The sequence below is a fragment of the Macrotis lagotis genome, chromosome 1, assembly GCF_037893015.1.
Source record: "Macrotis lagotis isolate mMagLag1 chromosome 1, bilby.v1.9.chrom.fasta, whole genome shotgun sequence".
In the NCBI taxonomy this organism is placed as follows: domain Eukaryota; kingdom Metazoa; phylum Chordata; class Mammalia; order Peramelemorphia; family Peramelidae; genus Macrotis; species Macrotis lagotis.
The window spans coordinates 685,064,795-685,080,613 of NC_133658.1; the positions used below are offsets into that span (position 1 = coordinate 685,064,795).

The following is a 15,819-nucleotide window of genomic DNA, read 5'->3' on the forward strand; positions in this document are numbered from 1 at the left end:
AAACCATTATAGCAGTGCTTCAGACTAACATCAGGCTGTATCCATTCCCACCAGAGAATTTTACAGACCTTATAATTTCATGATTTTCCTATTATTGTGTTTCCAGGGAACAGGAGGGATGCCATAATTATTTCCCAAGCATCTTCTAAAATTTTTAAGAAGGTTGAGGAGTTCCCAAAATACAGTAGGAAAGCTATCTCAGTAGCCCCACTCCTCATTAATTTAAAGTTCTACTAATTTACCAAAGAATGTATACATTGTTTTCTGAGACTTCTAAGGTTTATGAAACTTTTCCCCTCAATTATTCATGGGGCTCTCATTTGAATGTGGAAAACATTATGATTTAATTGCATAATATAAATTTTCGCTAGGAATGAAGTCCTTTGATAGAAAATCTGGGTCTCTTCTTCATAGTTAATCCCCTGGATTACAACATCAGCATTAGTAAAGAATTTGACCAGCTAGAACACTGGAGTATTATGACTAATTTTAAGAAAGTACATTGATAAAGACATAAAAAGTTTGGAATTTTTCCAGAATGGCAAAAAGTCTCAAGATCAAGAAAGATGAGGGTTACTTGAAGGAACTAGAAGGTTTTAAAATAGAGAAGGAAAGATGGGGGTAATTATGGCTCTCTTTAAGTGCCATGTGAAAGAGGGAATAGAGTTTGGCTGGCTGACTCTCAATGAATGAGGGCAATAGGTAGAAGTTGAAAAGAAAAAGGTAGTGGGTAGGCCTCACTTACAGTTTTCAAAGGCTTGATCATTACTTTTGGGTGTGTTGTCAAGTACACTTTTTTTTTTTTTTTTTTAGTTACAGGTTGGTCCAGATGACTTCCGTGGTTCTTTGGAAAATGAAGATTCTTTGATCTTTGACTTTTTGTCTCCTTTTAGGTACATGGATTCATTTGAATTTATATTTTCATTTTCCATTGTTACCCTTTGAATTATTTTCCTTTGATGTTAAATTGGTATGTTTGAGAAATTTTCTTTTCTTACTGCAAATTAATGATCTCTAAAGTGGCTGGAAATCTTTTAAAATCTCTTCCCCAAATGACTGGGAGTCTCTTACCATGTCTCTCTGGTTCACCTCTTTGGCAGGGTCCCATAAACTGTCTTCAAGGGCCTATAAAATAAGATGAGATTTACTACAATGGCAGGTTTAAATGGAGTTAAAAATCACAGGCATGATGGGGGAACCTAAATTCAAGGGAAGCAACAGAAGACCTGAAACAGAGCAAAGGTCATCTGAAATGGAATTACACTACCCAATGGAATGGATAGCTATTATCTAAAAAATACTAAAAGTTTCTATATGGTTCAACTCTAATTGGAAACTAATGGTACAAATATTCATTTGTGCCGGGGAAGGTCTTTTCCTATCACTTTTCTGGAAAAGATGTTTTGGGCCAGGACCTCACTTGCACTTTCTCCTGTCCAGCAGAAAGGAACAATAGAGGTTACATCTTAGCATTACTGTAAGATTGCTGCCAGACATGCTAAGAAGCAAAACTTAGAAATGAATAGCCAGTAAGTTAAAAAAAACCTTTAATTTAATTTTTTTTATTTAACTGACATTTAATTTTCTTTCCCTCCTTCTGCTCTCCCTTTGTGAAAGAAAGGAAGGAAAAAGGAAGAAAAAAGAAAGGAAGGAAGAAAAGAAGGAAAAAAGGAAGGAGAGAGGAAGAAAAAAGAAAAAAGAAAGAATTAAAAAGGAAGGAAAAGAAAGGAAAGAAGGAAAGAGGAAAGAAGAAAGGGAGAGAAAAGGAAAGGATGAAACAAAGAAAAAAGAAACAAGAGAGGAAGAAAGGAAGGGAGAAAAAAGAAAGGAAGAAAGAAGGAAAGACTGAAGGAAGAAAGGAAGAAAGGAATGAAGGGCAAAGAGAGGGAAAGGAGAGAAAGGAAGGGAGAAAAAAAGGAAAGGAAAAAAGAAAAGAAAAAAGATCCTTGTAACAAATATGTATGGTGAGGCAAAACAAATTCTTTCATCGTCCATGTCAAAACATTGGAAGTGTCAAAAGAACAGTTTTTAGAGGGAGGAACTTTTAGAAACATACATCTTTACACTTTTCCACCCCAAACAGTCTCTTAGCATTCTAGAATGATCTGCATGTCTTTGATAATAGTACACAGTGCTGCCTTGTAAATATTTTTCTTCTGAGCAATCATTTTTTAATTCATATCAGACCCATTGAAAGCCACTTCAGATTTATACACTCTATTGTCTAACTAGATTCAAATTCTCCCCTCCCTTTCTTTTCCTTTTTCTTTGTCATGGGCCTCCTGCAAAACCTCTCTATGAGAAAAAACAGGGTGTGCCTGTTGCCTCTGTTAAATGCTTATAAATAAATAACAGCTGCTCAGGCATGGACTTCCCTTCCCCCTCGAACTTCATCTCCTCCCCCCCCCCCATCCCACCCCAGTGATATACGAATAAAAGGATAGACTATAGATTAAGGTCATATGTAATCCACAACCTGAGGAAGGGTGTTTTCTCCTAAAGCGGGCATCATTGGACTTGCTTATGAGGAAAACACAAATCTTCAAAGGTTTCTGCTTAAAAAAATAAAATAAAAACCATAAGTAACCACTTAAGTAGACTGCATAAATAATTTGCCATTTGTGAGCAATAGACATGAAATGATAGGACTGTGAGGACTGTCTTCCATGGAAAAGCTTCTAACCATTTAAACTGCTATCCTGGTGTTTATTACCTGAATCACCTCCGGGAGTCAGATAAACACCTGTGATCTGAAGGTAATTGAGGAAAGGAAGCAACATTCCCCATGTCCTGCTTGTTTCTTTTAAGTTTTCCCTGCATAGTAAACAAAGTATTCCAATTTTTGATGTGCAAAGAAGATATTGCTGCTAACTTTAGACTCCCACTCTCCACTCTATGCCCAGCAGACAAAGCTAATAGCAGGAAGGTCATGCTTTAGCACCTCAATATGGTGTCCTTAAAGATGCAAGCAGACACGAAGAGACAATAGAGACCAGTGGTACTTGGAAGGCAATTCAGCAATTTGGTTTAAAAATGAAAGTAAATGATGCATGTTTGGAGGAGCAAAAAAATGGTAACTGTCTTGTTTAAGCTAAATGTTTAAGCCAGGACATGACCATTGGAGTAATAATCTCCTGGAAAGCAATATTTAAATGTATCCATCATCATTTAGGTTTTAGACACACAGTTAAATATTATTGATCATTTGCAATTGTGTGCATCCGTGTGTACATATTTTAAAGTGAAAAGTAACAGTAGCATGTAAAGTGTAGAAGATGAAGTGGAAAAATAAGACTTGAGTTTCTAATTACCAGTTTTTAATTAAGAAAGCCACAAGCAAATTATAAACACCCAGTTTATAGCATTGCAATCTTAGAGGCTTACACTCATGAATATGGTAATTTTTTATTTTATGCCCTCTTGAGATGTCTTGTTAAAAACATTTTATTGGTGATCCTAAAATTCAGTAAATTTGAAGCCCTTGGCACCTTGTAGATAGTTAAAGTTCTTCAAAAAAATGTCAGCAATAAATATTTGGCAAATATAAAGAATATGCACATTTTCCCCAAGTGGGTGGTTGGTTTTTTTTTAGTTCTTATATTCAAGTGATGACACCAAAGTTCAGAATGTGAGTGCATATTGCCATTTTCTTCCAGAAACTGCATGTGTTGTTGGGAGAATGTGGCTTTCACAGAGTTATTTTTATGCTGGCACCTGGAAGTGGTTACATACTTGCTCTGGCTTGCAGACTTGTTTTGGACAATCAGGTGTACATATGAGCAAGTGGTCTTTATTTAGAGCAATTAAAATTCTAACATTCTCCTCTCTTGACATGCAATTACTAAGGCTCTGCTGTTTCCACTAATTGCTCTTGCTGGGGACATTGGTGAGAAGCCAATGATTTTGAGGGGTAGCGGATTATCATTTTTACTCTGCTACCTGAGAAAAAAATCATTTGCAAAATCCCATGTGTAATTAGCAAGACTCATGATTAATTGTCCTGCAAAATTAGCTTCACTGTTGCTTTTATTTTACTGCTTCAAATATTAATTAATGTTAACTCCTTTCCTTCAGTTCCAGCTTTTGAATATTCAACATGGCTTTGAAAAATTATCAAGGCTTCTCCTTGCATTAGCATGCTATAGCTTTGATTTCAGGAATAAGTATTCTGATTTAAAAGATCACACTTGGGTCATAAATAATTTTTATAGGAGGACAAACAAAGCATCAAAGCATCATGGGAAAGCATTCATGCACTAACTGAGAGTAAATTGTTTCAATAATGATTCATTCCCCTGATGCTTTTGGGGGAGACATCAGCAAATATGCAAACCACTACATGATGTGGGGTAAAAACTATTCTCCAGTGTGAGGCAATCGAGGGAAAACATTTCTCTCCTTAGAATCATGAGATAATGTAGGGATGAGAGGTAACTCCACCCTTATCTTATTGCCTATCATTTGTTTTTTTTAAATCACAGGTTGTTAATTTTAATGGTGGAAGGTTGTAAGTGCCAAGTAGCTATATGGGGATGCCATCTGTCTTTGTGCCATCAAACTCGTGGCATCAGACTAGTAGGTTCAAGTTCCTGTAAATCCTGATACTAAAAATGAATTTAGTATCTATTGTACTGGTACAGCAAGAGTTAAATTCTGTGACTAAGCTGCAAGAAAAGCAACCAGCATCTGCCCTTTCCCCACCAGATGCTTCCAAACCACCATCTACCCCTTGACTTCAGAGGGAAGCTGTTGACCAAAGGTCCTGACACTCCAGACCCTGTTTTTAAACATTATTGCCTTGGTCATGTGCTTGGCCTGGTTTAATACCTCTGTTATTAGGCCTGCTTTCTTTCTACGATCACCTAGACCTGTTGCAATAGCTCTTACAGACCTCGTGGAAAAAAGAGCCCCGAATTAGTGTGTGAGTATGTTTTTAAATAGTTGTACATTTTAAATCCAGTTCATTGCTGAGATCTGTTCGGACACAAGATGCTACTTCAGCAATCTGGGGTCAAGGAGCCATGGGTGAGAGTTTCTGTTTTGTGTCTTCTCTTTCCTTACCTTCAGGGGGCCTGCAGGTGTGAGTGTTAAAGATCACCTTCCTTTTCTTCTGAAGCCTCTGCCCTTTTACCATATACCCCATATACTGAGTGTTCAAAGCAAAGCAGCTGAGGAATGGCAGCCCTTTGGAAGTTCGACTACTGTTCCATTGAAGTCATTCTGAGAGTCTAGGAATGGACAGAAATGATTATGTGTCTGTTTTCTCTGAAAAGGAATAAAGAACAAAACAAAAGGATCTCTCCTTATATATTCCAAAATTTTGTTTATAAACTTCAGATTTGCCCATATGGAGACGTTTTTGTAAAATAAATACAGAACATGCCCATAACATTTTTATTCTCCTTCAAGAACCGAGGTAGACTCTGAGAGCTCTAGACAATTAGGGCATGAAAAGACCAGTGAGGCAAACATTTATCATTTCTTATGCCAATGGATTCATCTTCTTTGGCTCAAAGGAAGCAAATTAAAAGTGTTCTATAAATGGATTTGGGTTTGAGTCTGGGTTTGAATCCTACCTCAGAGTCTAATTTTCTGTGTGACCATGGGAAAAATGTTTCTTCATTTGTAAAATTGGAGGAGTAATTCTTGTGCCACCTACCTTACAGGATAGTTTTGTGTATAATAATTTTTTGGTGTATTGGTTGATATGCAAAGAAAGTTGGGAATGTGTCCCAGGAGTCTTGGTGCATAACAGCTGTGCCTTATTTTCAGTAATATTTGCTTTTATTTGACTTTTATCCGTAAGCCAGTTTCAGAGGACTTCTGTGGGTTTTTTGAAGCAGAATCTCAAATATAAGAAATATTCTGATCTTAAATCCGATAATTATCTGAGTCCCTGTACATCAGAAATGCTTAACCTGGGGTTTTTGAATTTATTTACTTACATTTTAATAACTAGACATTTCAATGACTTCCTTTGTAATCCTCTATGTTTTAATTAATACATGTAAAACATATTTTTTCTGGTTTTTGCAAGGCAATGGGGTTAAATGACTTGTCCAAGTTCACACAGTTGGTAATTATTATTAAGTGTCTGAGTTCAGATTTGAACTCAGTTCTTCCTGACTACAGGGTCAGTACTCTATCCATTGTACCACCTAGCTGCCCTGTGTAAAAAAAAAAAAACATTATTCAAAGATGAGATTAATAGACTTCTACAGACTGTCAAAGAGGCCTAGAATACCAAAAAAGTTAAGAAACCCTGATGTACTTCAAATCAGTATTAGAAAAAGGCAATCAGAAAATTAGACAATCTTAGGCTGATTTTTTTGGCTATACTGAGCCAAGTGTAGTAGCTATGTAGTGCCTAAGCTATAAACTAAAAGAATTTAACCTTCCCTTGTTGGAGGAGACATCATATCTTAGCAGAAGAGAGTTGAGAGGCAGTAGGTGACCTTGAGCTAAAAGCAGATGGTAGGTGGAAGCCAAAAACAGCTTGGTGACCCAGAAGCACCTAGCAAAGATATTGCAATGCTCAGGAGATATGACACTCAGAAAAAAATGACATCCTTTTCAAAGGTGACAAGCTCCTCAGAAACAATACACCTAATAGAAAACAAAAGAGAGGCTTCAAAGGATATCATCAGGTACCAACATATCTGCAGCATTGGAGCTATGAGATGCCTCGGCCAGGTGTGCATCTTGGCCATACATATCTATTAAATATATGTATTCTATATATTTTTTTTGCTTGTTCTTGACATGTCTGCCTCAATATATATTCAGTGCTCATGCCTGTTATCCATATTGTGGACCCTCCCACTAGTGGCTGAGCCTATAGAAAAATGTACCCTGTATACCCATGAGAAGATCTTTTCTTTGATTTTTTTTTATGTTTTGAATTAGCAGGAACTCTGACTTAGTAGTAAAAATAAATCACTATTGGAACTCATGATGTATGTGTTGATCCACAGAAATCCTCAAATCTTGTGTAACATTTCTTCAAACCCAGAATGCAAAATATAGAAGGAACAACTAGCAGGAAAAAACCCTCCTATAAGCATAAAACAGTTCTTCCAAGCCCACTAAACACCTATACCTGCATACCCTTTCTTAACCTAAAGGTGAGTGTGAAGTCTGCTTTTCTAAAGTTGAGAAGTTGGGCCTCATATATATAGGGTCAAATACATCTATGTCTCATTTATTCAATATCATCATCAGTATAATAGAGAGATTAAGAGTAAAGTGGAGGAAGGAATTGTTTGAACAGTGAAGAGAATCTTTCCATCCTCTCATGAGATGATTTTTCTGAGGTAGCTTATTCCCTTGTTAGGAAACAATCTACACCTAATGAGTTATTTTTTTTTCTGATAAAAAATCTTTCCTAATATTAAGACTTGGATTTTATAGTGTAACTGAATGACTGAAATTTTATTTCATTGATGAGGGAAACAAAGAGTCAAAGTGATTTGCCTAAAATAAAATAAGTTAGTTTATGGGATTGCTAGATCTAGAATCTATGTCTTCGGATCCTCAATTCAATAGTCTTTCCAGGGAACTATGGTATTCGTTTGAACCCTTGCTATAGTAAAGAATGACTATTTCCCAAAGGTATTTGAAAGGAACTCAGGATATGAAGAACTAACTTTTGAATATAATAGTGCCAAGAAATATATCTAGGGCTAATTGGGAAAAGAGGAGAAGATGAATGGATGTCAATGCCACTGAGATCTGAGTGGGGAAAAACATAAATGGTTAATGTTGATGTGGCCCAACAGCTGCTTTAGCTTACACAGTCAAGTCCTCTAGTAATTGTGATGAGACAAAAAACAGAGATCCTTAACTATCTGCAGTCATTAAAGGATCCAGCCCTCCTTGTAGTAAGGGAGTGTTAGAGGGTTCTGGCCAAATTGCAACTAAGGCAATTATATTGAGCCTGTCAAAATCCCCCACCCCGCCACCCTGGCCCCCAATCCAGAGCCTTTAACTGGAGAAGTCATTCAGGACTTCCTGTCTGGGTCCATGGGCAATGAAAGGTCAGAAGGTGGGTCAGTTCAGGAACTATCTCTAAGACCTGGCAAAACTTTACCAAGTAGAGAATGGATATTGGTTGAGTGGAATCATTTTGTTGATTGAATGGAAACATTTATTTTCATAGCTTCTTTTTTTAAGCTGTATGTGTACTTTTGTAGAGTTAAAATTAAGCCATCTGAATCTTCTGGGGTTGAGTCTACATTTTTTTACCTAACTGCCCAGTACCGTACAGTACAAATAAAAATTGCCCATTAGGTAGGTAAAGGCACTATGTATTGATAAATGGTCAAGAAACCAAAAAGTGCAGGGATTCCTAAGAGTGACTCAAAATTATGCTATCTATTTTACTCTTCTAATGACCTGATCTTCCAGAAGAGAGGACAGACTTTTATGAAAAAAAAAATAAAGGCTACCAACTGGGTTACATTCCTTGTTGTTTCAGTTATTTCCACACACAGGAATAAGAGAAAGGGAAAGAAGGAAAACTGTGTGGTTGTTTCTATCATTATAGAGAACCCAGCATTTTCACTTGGATTATATATAAATAAATTATTAATATGAGGGTGATTTTTGACTCATAGCTTTTTAAATCTATAAAGAAGTCAGATTTGAGGATAGAAAACATGTACAGCTTATCAAGAAAAAGGCATCCTAAAATGTACTGCCTACTAATATATATTTGTGTGTATGTTTACTTATGGCTACTGAAGCTTAGAATACATACATACATACACATTTTACATATATATGTATATAATGTTTATGTACATATAAAAACAGCTATATGTAATGACAGTGATTTTCAAAAATAACATTTCTTTTATATCTATGAAATATGGCAGTCACCAGTAACAACATGTTGGTTTAGTTTGGGTTTTGCCCCAAAATAGCTCTGTGTGGAGTATCTGGAAAATGACATATTGGCCAGGGAACTGTTCAGTTTTGAAATGACTTTGACATTATATTTATTGTCAGACTAAAGTGCGATAGACCAGTTGTTAATATAGAGAAATATAGGCAGAAGACAACCTTAACGTGACACTAACGGGAAGGTAAGACCAGTAAGAACACTTCATAAATAGTGAGCTGCTTCTATTATGTTAATTTTTAGAAGGAGTTCATCCCAACATTTTATCTCAGCACTCATCTATATATGATAGTGGTATTAGGTATTAGGTATCACAGAGAAATATGTTCTTCATGTCTGGAGCTGCCAAAGTAAATAGAAATCAATGAAAGCGGCAAAAGTGCTGAAGTCATTCCAATAAGGGAAGTGCTTGTTAATTTAAATTTTGCACTTGACATTGGTAAGGGCTAATAGGAAAAAATAATGTCCTGGACTGACTTCTAAAGCCCTTCCAGTCATCACTTATCTTACATTTCTTTATTGTGACAAAGACATTGCCATAAATAAGAAATGCATTTGATTACAAAAGATAATTGCAATTGCTTGGGGGAGAGGGAAGGGAGGGGAAGGGAGGGGGAGGAAGTGTGAATTTTGGATCACCCTGTAATCCTGCTTCTAGGAAAGCTTGTCTACCCAAGAGGATGGAGGAATGTTGCATGCAGACCAAGTGAGCCTAGAACCCCTATGTGTTTGTGAAAAAAGACACACACACACATATACAGAGAGAGAGAGAGAGAGAGAGAGAGAGAGAGAGAGAGAGAGAGAGAGAATGTGTTTCAAGAACTTCAAAAAAATACCTCCTACTGCTTGCAAATAGGTTTGAAGCCTGTTGGTAATTTTAAATAAGAAGATATACAAAGAACTGAGGGTGGTTTCACAGGAAATGAGAAAATCCTTCCATACTCCCTGTAACATGAGTGTGCTGTTGTACTACAAAATAATTGGAAGGGTCTTTCTATGCTGTTGATGTCAAGCAGGTGTCCATAAATTAGAAAAAATGTTTTCAATGACTTGTTATTGCCATTAATAAGAGACATTTGAAGCAAGGCAACTTTTTTTTCTTTGTTAATTAATGCCTCTTATATTCTAATCCTCATTATTGCTAGCTGAGATGGGTTGGAAAGTTTAGGTTTTCCTTTGACATTTCAGGCTGAGATAGATGTTCAGGAACTGATACCTATTGTCTTCTTGCTTAGCCTGACTGAGGCACTGCTCCCTCTCTACTCTACTAAGATCAGCCTTAGGAGATGAGTTTGCTTTTCTGCCATCCTATTTTACCAGGTCAATCACTTCCAAAAGAACAAAAGGGGGAAAAGAAGGCTTCCCTTTTGTCAAGGACTTCAGTTTAAACTCCAGTTTATTTTTGTTTTTATTTTGTTTTGTTTCCTTTTGTTAGACTTCTTTTCTTTTGGGCTAAAAGATCAATACTGATCTGTGGCAAAAAGGTTCCAATATTTGTATCTTCCCTCTACCTTGTTGTCTTTCAAAGTCCTTAAATAATAAAAGTTTAGATTTTATAGTTAAGGAAAAGAGACACAAAAAGTCAAAGTGACTTGACCAAAACAATATAGCTATTTTGTGGAATCTATGTTTTCTGAGGATGGGGAAGGGAATAGGTTTTTAAACAACATCTACTATTGCCAGGCTCTATACAAAACACTTTTGATACATTATCTCATTTGATCCTCACAATAACCCAGTAGATAGGTGGTATTATTATCTTCATTTTACAATGGAGGAGACTGAGGCAAACACAAGTAGTTAAGTGGACCCACCAATAACAAAAAGCCTTTAAGTGTTTGAGATCAGATTTGAACTCAACTTTTCCTGACTCTAGATCCTAATGGAACTTATAGGAATATGGTGCTCTATATTCCTTTTTGGATCTTGTGACTTTGGGATCTTTGAAGGTATTCTGTCTTTTTCCCAGACCTCTCCAAGTTGTTAGTTTTAAATGCATAAACATTTCTAAGAACTTTTACACTAGTCACTCAGGTGGTATAACAGATAGTGCTGAACTTTGAATGGAGGAGTTCAAATCTGGCAGTAGATACTTGCCTTGGGCAAGTAATTGAACTTCTCAGCCTTAGATTCCTCATCTGTAAAATGGGAATAATAAGACTACATGTCCTTTGGTGAGATAACACTCATAAAGTTATTTGCCTACCTTAACTGTTTTTTGGAGAATGAGGGTAAAACATCAAATCATATCTGGGGCTTAACCAAATTTTATAAGTAGAATAGCAAAGAGAAAGCCACTGAAAGAGAAATACAAAGAAATGCAGAAATATTTCAGAAGTACTTAGCTGAAGTAGGAAATACTTTTTTAAAAAGTGGGGAGAAGGAGTAGAAAATTTTATTAAATATCAAGAATAAAAGAAGGAAAAGGGAAATAAGTAGAAGGGACTTTTAAAATTTCACAGAATAGTAATTATTGCAGTTTTATAATAACAGTAATGATAATAGTCTCTGGAATCTGAGAATCTGGGTTTAAATTTGACCTCTGATGCTTATTACCTTAGATACTTTGGTTGTCATTAAATCTCTATAGATCTTGGTTTCCTCATCTGAAAAAATGAGACCTTTTTTCCCCTTTCTTGCCCATATAATCAGAGCTCCAGGACCACATACTATGTTTGTTCTGGGCCATCTATCATAAATAGTCTGATAAAAAAAAAATTGAGTTTTCTGAGGTCCCTTCCAGGTCTAGACTGATGAGTCTTTGAATAAAATTGATCAAGTGAGAGTAGTAACGGTAAACTAGTAGAAGTAAATTGACATAGGCAGAATTGGGGCTAGTAATTTTTGCAAAAATTAAACTTGGGATAAGCAGTTTCAAATGTTCTCTGAGCAGGAACAGGAGGATAAGTCAGAAAGGAATTCAGCAAGGTTTTATTTATATTTTCTTTTAGCTAATAATTAAAGATACCTAGGTATTAAAATCTATTGTTTCTAAAGCTGTTGATGAAGTAAATACTTTTTTGGCACTGTAGCAAAGCTCCAGGTGCCTTCATTAGCTATTGTTCCAAAATTTAGGTGATTATATTTGTTTGATTTGCAAAAAAAATACTGTCATTAGCCACTATTTTAAAGAACTTATAGAAAACTTGGAAAGTATCTAAGGAATGGAAGAATCAATTCCATGTCTTAACTTCTTTTTTTTTTAGAGCAATAGTTCTCACATTTTTTTGGTCATAGAACTCTCAATAATTACTGAGGACTTCAGAGAGCTTTTGTTATTGTGAGTCTTATCTGATGATAGTTATCATATTAGATGGTAAAATAACAGTATTATTATAAAAAGAGTTCTGACCTTACAGATACTTTGAAAAGATCTGGCTTCAGATACTTACTAGTTGTGTGACCCATGACAAGTCACTTAACCCTGTTTGCCTCTGTTTCCTTATCTGTATAATGAGCTGAATAAGGAAATGACAAAGCACTCCAGTACTTTTGCCAGGAAAACCCCAAATGGGGTCATGGAGAGTCAGAAATTACTCAACAACAGCAACTAAGAATACAAAGAAAAAAACAAAAGTTATGACTTCCTTTAAGGAACTTACATTCTAATAGAGTAGACAACACTTATGTAAATAGGTACATATAGAAAATACATACATATTAGATGAAAGATAATCTTTGATAAGTAAAGGAATCCTGAGAGGGGGTAGGAAGGAGAGAAAGAATTCCAGGAAAAAAAGATAACTTATGTGTAGAAGCACATAGATAAAGAGATGGAGTGTTGTTTATAAGGTATGACAAATAGGGCAGTAGGACTGGATCATGTAGTGTTTGAAGGGGGGAGCAATAGATGAGACAATTGAAAATATAGAAAAGGACCAAACTGTATAGAGCTTTAATGAGAAACAAAATATTTTTTATTTGATTCTGGGGTAACAAGGAACAACTGCAGTTTATTGAGTAGAGGATGTCCTGATTAGATCTATATGTTGTCTTTTTTCAATCTCATCTGACTCTTTATGACATCATTTGGATTTTCTTGCCAAAGATACAAAACTCTTTTGCCATTTCCTTTTCTAGTTCATTTTACAGATAAGGAAATGGAGGCAAACAGAGTTAAGTGATTTGTCCAGGGTCACACAACTAATAAGTGTCTGAGGCCAGATTTGAACTTAGGAAGATAAGTCTTCCAGATTTCAGGCTCCACACTCTATCCAATGCACCTGGTTAGATCTATGTTTTAGGAAAATCACTTTGGCAGCTATGTGGAAGATGGATGGAATCTGGGGTAGTAAAAGCAATGTGAATATTACTGTAAAAGACAACATAAGAAGTAATGAGTCCCTAAATTAAGGTGATTGTTGTGTGAGTAGAGAGGAGGGGGAACATTTGAAAGATGTAGTGTAGGTGGAAACATCTAAAGATGGAAAGTTGAAAAGTGTATTGGATTAGGGATCAGAAGACCTGGATTTTGTTCCTAATACTGAGTCTGAAGAGCCTTAGGATCTTGGACAAATCACATGTTCTTTCTAGATCTCATTTTCCTCATAAGTGAGATGTGGTCTGTCTATATAATAGAAAGATAGATATGAGGCAGAGAGCATTTTTTTTTCTCTCTGTTGATTGCCAGATTTACTGACGTATAAACAAACTAAGCTCAGGGGGAAAAAAACAACTATAATGTTTAGCTCTTGAAAAGATAATCTCCCACAATGCATTTCCCTTAAAGATTTCTTAAAACTAATTTATGTCTCACAGAATACTACATTTATTTCTAAGCTTCCATGGAAAATTCAAAGAGGAAATGTGTGAAAGCATATTGAAAAATTTGCACAGTATTCTAAAAATGCCTATTATTATTATTATTATTTTTCATCTAGCATTATAAAATTGCAGAAAGAATATGAGTAATAAAAATCTTTCAAATATTTTTAAGAGCTTAGAATAAGAGGCAGCAGAGCCTTGTAAAGAAACAAAAATAAACAATCACCAAGAACAAATCCCTTCAGACCAAGCTCCCCCTTCTACTATGACAGAATGACAGGTTTGTTAGATGGAGAAGAAGCAATTGATACAATCTATCTTGACTTTAACTTGGCTTTTGATTTTATCCCACATGACACACTCATCAATAAACTGAGAAAATAATGGTTTAGGCCAGCTAGGCAGATACACTCTCAGCTATACAGTTATATAAACTTAGGGTTGATTAAGGTATAATTGAAAGATTTCCATATTCAAACCTTATAGTCAAGGTTTGTATGTATGCTCCACTATTGGATTTCTGTGTGATCTTGAGAATATCACCTAACTTTCCCTTATGTATTAAAAAATGAGAGAATTGGAGCTTTAAATTCCTTCCAGCTTTAAATCCTATTATCTCAATGGATTCAGATGAAGAAGGTGGGAATGGGAAGTTTTTCAGGCCTGGATATGAACCCAGTGAGGTTTAACATTTAGCCTGAATGATATAAGGAAGAAGCTCATTCAGGGGAATGAGTAACATATGTAAGGGGAAAGGAGAGAGAAAGATACAGAGGAGGGAATGGCAACAGAAAGAATCTTGAAAAATAATTTCACAATCCAAGGTGACATTTGGGAAATTAAACAAGTTTTCAGAAATAGACAAAATGAAATACAAGGATATCTGGGCAGAAAATGTAAAAACCTACGCATTGAATGAGGATAGGCTGACTATCATGTAAACACAGCACAGCAAGATATCACCATCATCTTTTTTGATATCTGCAACATAGCAATAATCAAAAAAATTCACCTTTTGATGAAGATGTATAAATAAAAGTCTAATGTAATAGATAGGCCTTCACACTTAAGATATCATTGGGAGTCTACTGTGAGCAAACCATTGCATTGGCATTGTATTGACTTTGAATTGGTTATTTCTCATAGGTGAAATATTTGATGTTCTTCAAGACTCCATTCAAATGTCATCTTCCTTTGAAGTCTTTCTTGGTTTTATTCTCTCATTTTTTTTCTGTTTTTTTTGCAAGGTAGTGGGGTTAAGTGACTTGCCCAAGGTCACCAAGCTAGGTAATTATTAAATTTTGAGGTCAGATTTGAATTCAATTCTTCCTGACTCCAAGATCGGTGCTCTATTCACTGTGCCACCTAGGTCTTATTCTCATCTGTCTCTGTCTGTCTCTGCCTTTCTGTTTCTTTCTCTGCCTCCCTTCCCCATGAATTTTCCCAAAAACTACCTTGTATTTAGTTTGCAAATAATTTTAGGGGTGTGTGTGTGTGTGTGTGTGTGTGTGTGTGTGTGGTGTGTGTGTGTTGTCTCACCCATCAGAATGTAAACTCCTTGTGGTCAAGGACTGTCTTTGTATGCTCAGTGCTTATCATAGTGTCTGACATACAAGTGTTAAATATACAATTGTTGATTGATTGATCACAAATTCACCCACCAAAGACAGAGAAATCCTATCCAGTTTGCCCATCTACTGGGAGAAAAAAGACACAGCAAGTCCATATTTATCTGATCATAAATTTCCTGACTCTTGGGTGCAACTTAGAGCAAAGGAAGATGGGTAGTTTGCAGTCACACACGAACTAGGGAGTTCTGAATTAGCTTCTGTGATTCTCCTGCTCTCTCAGCTGCTTAGATGAATGGAATTACAAAATCACTCTTGCAGAGGCCTCTTGGATCTCCTGTGCATGCAACTGGTTTGTGCACCTGTTTATCCTTGAATCCCCTTTCACCAGAAAGGAGAACTACATATAATCTAGGGCAAGTGCTGCCCAAAGTGCCACTGACTATCACAGTTCTAATGTCTATAAGACATTATTGACAGGGTAGCCAGAATGGCTGTGCTACTGTTCTAGCAGGCATCACATCTCCCATTCCTCCCTCATAAGTCTTTTTTTTTTTTTTTTTTTGCAAGGCAATAGGGTTAAGT

General features: G+C 36.0%; 1 long non-coding RNA gene across 5 annotated transcripts in view; it reads left to right on the top strand.

The window, feature by feature from the left end:
• The first annotated feature begins 4,722 nt into the window (after window positions 1–4,722).
• The window catches only part of LOC141507713 (uncharacterized), a 181,556-nt gene continuing 170,459 nt past the window's right edge, over window positions 4,723–15,819 (top strand). For 4 of the 5 annotated variants that reach the window (XR_012474251.1, XR_012474256.1, XR_012474254.1 and 1 more), the window contains exon 1: window positions 4,950–5,025. This is a non-coding gene — a long non-coding RNA (uncharacterized LOC141507713). Of the gene's footprint in view, window positions 4,922–4,949; window positions 5,026–15,819 lie in introns of those variants that run through there. The other variant, XR_012474252.1, reaches the window with a different exon arrangement.